Source organism: Tupaia chinensis, unplaced genomic scaffold (assembly GCF_000334495.1).
Source record: "Tupaia chinensis unplaced genomic scaffold, TupChi_1.0 Scaffold000279_1, whole genome shotgun sequence".
Classification (NCBI taxonomy): domain Eukaryota; kingdom Metazoa; phylum Chordata; class Mammalia; order Scandentia; family Tupaiidae; genus Tupaia; species Tupaia belangeri.
The window spans coordinates 1,736,429-1,742,477 of NW_006159762.1; the positions used below are offsets into that span (position 1 = coordinate 1,736,429).

At 43.7% G+C, this 6,049-nt stretch overlaps 2 pseudogenes; both read left to right on the forward strand.

Moving 5' to 3' along the window:
- LOC106735032 (40S ribosomal protein S2 pseudogene) overlaps positions 1 to 852 on the forward strand; it is a 1,792-nt pseudogene extending 940 nt beyond the window's left edge.
- A 582-nt stretch (positions 853 to 1,434) lies between these two features.
- On the forward strand, positions 1,435 to 2,186 carry LOC102469130 (40S ribosomal protein S2 pseudogene; annotated as a pseudogene).
- The last annotated feature ends 3,863 nt before the right edge of the window (positions 2,187 to 6,049 follow it).

Genomic DNA, 6,049 nt, shown 5'->3' on the forward strand with positions numbered 1-6,049 from the left:
TTTTTTTTTTTTCTTTAACTGCCAGAGGGTTCATGTTCTCATCATTGAGAGAGAGAGAGAATATCCTGCAATGGGACATAGTCGTGCTGCAATCCCTTTTCCTTCATCTCTCCATCCCATCGGATCTGGAGTAAGCACACACATACATCTAGCATGTTTCTCAAGCTGCCCAAGGTGGGATTTGAACTGCAGTTGGCCATGTGAGATCCAGTTCCTATGCACAGCACTGAATCACTGCACCACGGGGCTGGCCTGGTCTGATAGTTTCTTAAAAGATAAAACCGACAGGCCCAGCCATGGTGGCACAGGCAATAGGGTGCTGCTACATGATGCTGAACCACATGAGAAGGCCTTGGGTTCAGTGAACACACTGGGTATGCCTATTCGTATGCTCATGATCCTGGTTGGCTGAAAGGTTGGCAGTGGCGGGAGGGACAAGGTTGCAGCATGGTGAGACCCTGTCAAGGGTACCTGTCTCTCTCTCAAGTAATAAACCTAAAAAAAAAGAAAAAAAGTTGGACCAGCACTGTGTATTGGGAATTAGATCTCACATGACCAACCATGGTTTGAATCCTGACCCAAGCAGTTTAAAAAACATGTTGGACACATGTGTATGAATATCCAAAATCCTAATGGGATGGAGAAACAGAAGAAGTATTGAGTGTGACCAACTGCCTATTGGGGTATGCTTTCTCTCTCTCTCTTTCTCTCTGTCTCTGGCTAATGCACACATACCCTCTGGTAATAATAAAAAAAAAAAAGAGAGAGAGAGAGAGATACTGTATAAAAACAAAAACTAAAACAAACACCTGCAATATAACCCAATCTTTTCACCCTTAGGAGTTTACCTAATAGAAATGAAAATATGTATTCATACAAACATTAATATATGTGACCAGATGAGCTTTATTTATAATAACTAAAAAGTGAAGACAACTTGAAATGTCCACCAATGGGTGAATGAATAAAGAAGTCATGGTATATCCATACAGTGGAATACCACTCAGCAACAAAAAGTAACCAACTATTAACACATAATAAGGTAAATGAATGTCAAAATCACTATACTCAGTAAAAGAAGAAACCATGCTGTATAATTTCATTCATATAAAATTCCAAAAAATGCAAACAAGTCGAAAAGTAGACCAGTAAATGGGAGGTAGAAAGAGAGATGAGTCACCAAGGGAGACAAGAAAACTTTGAAGAATGATAGAAATATTTGTCTTGAGTATAGTTTGAATGTAGTTATGGTTTCATGGACATGTGTATGTCCATGAATACTGATCAAATTGTTCACGTTAAATATGTTTAATTTGGGCTAGCCCTACAGCCTGCTGGTTAAGGGAGCTGGATCCCACATGGTCAGCCATGATTTGAATCCTTGTTCTGGCAGCTTGAAAAACATGGTGGCAGTCTTCTCCAAGAAAACAACAAATGGCGGATGACCCCGGTATAGCGGCAGGGCCTGGAGGCCCCAGGGGCCTGGGATAGGAGGCTGTGGCAGCTTTCACGACAGGTTCGGCAGTGGACCCCGGTGGTCGGGGTTGGGGTCATGGTTGGGGCTGGGGCCAGGGCTGGGGCTGGGACAAGGCCACAGAGCTCACGGAAGCAAGGCCAAGGACAACAAGTGGATCCTGATCAACAAGCTGGGTCACCTGGTCAAAGACATGAAGATCTAGTCCCTGGAGGAGCTCTATCTCTTCTCCCTGCCTATCAAGGAGTCTAAGATTATCGACTTTTCCCTGAGAGCCTCTCTCAAGGATGAGATTTTGAAGATCATGCCTATGCAGAAGCAGACTTGTGCTGGCCAGCAGACCAGGTTCAAGGCATTTGTCACCATCAGGGACTACAATGGCCAAGTTAGTTTGGGTGAGAAGTGCTCCAAGGAGCTGGCCACCTCCATGTGAGGGGCCATCATCCAGGCCAAACTCTCCATTGTCCCAGTGCAGAGAGGCTACTGGGAACAAGACTGGCAAGCCCCACACTGTCCCTTGCGAGGTGACCAGCCACTGTGGCTCTGTGCTGGTGTGCCTCATTCCCACCCCCAGAGGCACTGGCATGTCTCAGACCCTGTGTCCAAGAAGCTGCTGCTGATGGCTGGCCTTGATGACTGCTACAACTCAGCCCAGGACTGCACTGCCACCCTGGGCAACTTCGCCAAAGCCATCTTTGATGCCATCTCCTGACCTCTGGAAAGAGTCTATATTCACCAAGTCTCCCTATCAGGAATTCACTGACCATCTCGTAAAGACCCACACCAGAGTCTCTGCAGAGAACACGGGTACCAGCTGTGGCCACAACATAGGGTTTTCATACAAGAAAAATAAAGTGAATTAAGCCTGAAAAACAGAACAAACAAACAAACAGAAACACAGTGGCACATGTGGAGGCGTTCCAAAATCCCCGAGGAATGGAGAAATAGAGAAGGGATAGTGACGTGGCTGTACTCCATTGGGTGATGTTTTCTCTCTCTCTATGTCACTCCTCTAGCAATTTAAAAATATATATGTGCAGTTTAACATGCTGCAATTATACATTAATACAACTGAAAAAGTATTTTTATAGTCAATCCAAGAAACTAGAATAAAGCATGCAGACAAGGAAAACTCTACCTGCTTACCAGCCCAGCATTTTCACGCTCTTTTACCCAACTTCTAATTTTAGATAGATAATAAAAAGATAAAAAAAAAAAAACAAGAAAGACCAAAGTGAAACATCACTTTAAAAAGGTGTTGAAAATACATTAAACATTGAGATGTTACCATAATAAATTAAATGAATAATCAGATCTGTCTTGTCAGATATTAAAATGTATTTAAAATCAGCAAGTACAGTGAAAACTAGCATTGCGTAAATAATTTAACGAATATATCCTATTATATTCTAATGAGGAGCTTTTCAAAATTTGATTTTATTTTTGCAATAGAAACTTTTATTTCCAGGTCTTCTTAAAAAGACTTTCCTCTTACAAGTGTTTAAAGCACAGTTCGAAGAGAACAAATCAGTTTTTAACAATTATGTAATGAAGCTCCACAGGGTACAGACTTGGAAGTTAGCGGGTCCTTTGGTTGATTCCCAGATCTGTTTCTTTTTTATTTTGAGGCTTTGCACAAGTCATGGGATCTCCCCATGAGCCTCATGCGCCTCAGTTTCCCCATTTATAGCACAGATAATAATCTCTCGCCATCAGGTAGCCCAATGTGGAGTTTACATTCCACAAACTATGGAGTGTAAACATTTCCTTCTTATGCAGTGATAGCTGGTAATTGGTGTAGATATTAAAGCCAATTAACCCTACAATTGTTATCCCCCTAAAGGGTATTTTAAGGGAGAAAACTATAATGTGCATTCCCTTCATTCAAATCTGAATGTTGTTTATACAATAAACTGGATACTTCTGGATGCATCATAAAACGTTCTCGAAATAATCCCACTTCCCTCCCTCACCTGCCAGGCAGCTGAACTGCAGCTTTATGAAATATGAAGCAAGTCTTCTTTTATAGCCAGGCATTCATCTTCAGACTCCTTGGCATACGAGTCCCTCCAAGTTATTTTATTATTTCCAAGAAACTGTAACTGAGCCTTTTTATATACCTTCTGTTGTCGTAAGAGTGATCACACATAAAACATGTCAACCAACTATGAGAAAGGCATTCTTCATCCAGTTTACTGTTTCCTAGAGACAAAGGCTCTCTGGGCCTGGTGAGCTGACAGCTTTGATAGGGTTACCAAGCATGGCTTTTCATGTAAAGGAAGCCTGGTGCCAGTAACGGGTCATCCCTTGGTCGGTGTAGCTGGGGACTGGGGTCCACAGGAAGTACCTATGCAGTCTTGAGTAAATGAGCTTGGAGGAAATGCCTAACTACTGTGACAGCTAGAAGGGTGTCAGTCACCCTTCCTTTTGTGCCCCCGTCTTCCTATAGGGTCTAGTCCAGGACCAGAACTCTCCAGTCCAACATCGAGGTCGCCTCAACCTTTTCCTTTCTTATCTCCTCATTCAATGAGGCAGACTGGTTCTAGCTTACCTAACTAGGCTTCAATTTCTTTCTTTCTTCTTTTTTTTTTTTTTTTTTTTCTTTTTAAGGTTTTCGCAATAGAGTGTGTATGCTGGCTAGAGAGACAGTGAGAGAAAAGTGAGAAATCACTCCCTGGAGGGGATGGCCACCCCACAATCTCTTTTCCTCCATTCTTCTTCTGAGATTTTGGGCACACATGTATATGCATCAAGTGTGATTTTTCAAGCCACCAGGTCCAGGACTCGAACCGCTGTCAACCATGTTAGAGTCTAGTGCCTTAACCACTATTCCACCTCTGGCCTCTCTTTTTAATTTATTTCTTCTGTGAGTGAAAGAGACAGTACCTCCAACAAGATCTTGACTCATGTGTCCCCTTCCTGCCTGTCTGACCCTGGACTCAGGAAGGTCTCTGGACTCAAACCAGGACCTTGCCATGTGGGATTGCCTCACAGAGCTCTACAGTTTATTGCCATGCAGCCTCTAGCCCCCAGCCTCAGTCTCTTAGTCTTTCAAATGGGAACAGGAAAAAAAAAATGCCGGCATGGTTTTTGTTTTTGTTTTTAAATAAAGATTATATCAGACAGTGGCAGTGAATGCACTTTGTAAATTACCCAGAGGCAAACTGTTATTGTCATTATTATTCCTGCTCTGAGTCTAGGGACACACACTCTCCTCCCTCTCCGCCCCCAGGCCCTAGGCTTGCAGATAAACAGTAAATGTTTGCGGACTGTAATCCCTGCAGAAGGGCTCCTCCACTGAGCCGGCTCAGCCTGCTAACCCTGAAGAAATCATTTATCAAATCAGGGAGCGCCAGCCTACCCCCACAGTACCTCCTGCTTCCTAAGAGGAAGTCTCCAAATCCCCCAAAAGTTCTCAAAAATAATTTGTCTCATTAATTTTGGAAACAAGTGCGGAGGGAGACATTAGATGATGACTTGAATTACAAAACAAGGCAGACAGGGAGGGAGGTATGCAGCGACCCCAGACTCTAGCACAGACATGGATCTGCAGGAGGGAACAAGGGGTGGGACCAGCGCTGCTCAGGGGTAGCAGAGCATCCTCAGTTTTCCCTATGGCTCTGCATGTGTCCTGCCCAGAGAAGAGGAATCTGGGGGCATCTGGCAATGAGAAGAGCAAGCTCCGCCCACTCCTGGGGTTGAGTCTATGTGGGCACTTGGGCTTTGGAGAGTCTGAGCTCAGCTCTGCAAAATAAGGGGACCCAAAATGAGGGGGAGAGAGACTAGGAGGATGAGGGAGTTCCTAGCTCTGTTGCCTACAGGTTGGAGTCTTTCCAAAGACAGACTCACACACCCTCCAAGAAGATAAACTCATTCCCCAAGGCTGCCTTGGAGTTGGGTTCAAGTTTTGGCAATCACAGTCCAGGTTGTGAGGTTGTTAGCCTCACTGTCCGTCATTCTCTCCTTCAACCCTCCTGTCAGGGAGCAAGAGGAGCCTGAGCCCCAGCTCTTCCAAGGGAATGCAATCAAAACCTGTACCCCAATACCCTGGTTTTAATGTACAGGAGATAATAAACCTTTATTTTATGGGGTGAGGAGGGGCGTCCGTTTCCAGCAAGGTCTCAGAATCTTTCTTTCTAAGTAGATTGTAACCCTTCCTTTTAAAAAAAAAAAATTGTGATTTCTGGTTTACATATAATTGTACATCTTTGTGAGGTACAATATGGTTTTTCAAAACATCCATACACTGTGTGATGATCAAGTCAAAGATATAAACATACTCATCTTATTCAACATTGAACATTACATTATGTTATGTGCATTTGATAATAGTTCTACCAGTTGGGGTTTTGGTTTTGGTTTGGGTTGGGGGGGGGTTGTTTTGAAAGTATATGTTGAATTGTTAATGGCATTGTCTATAAATGAGTTCCTGCCAATAGGATAAGAAGCTGATCCAGATACACCTCCCCCTCAACCCTCCTCCCCTCTCTCTCTCTGCCTCATTGTTGGTTGGATGTCTGTTGAAGCCCATGGTGACTTGGGAGCCACCTGATGAGAGATTTGGAAACCTGAACC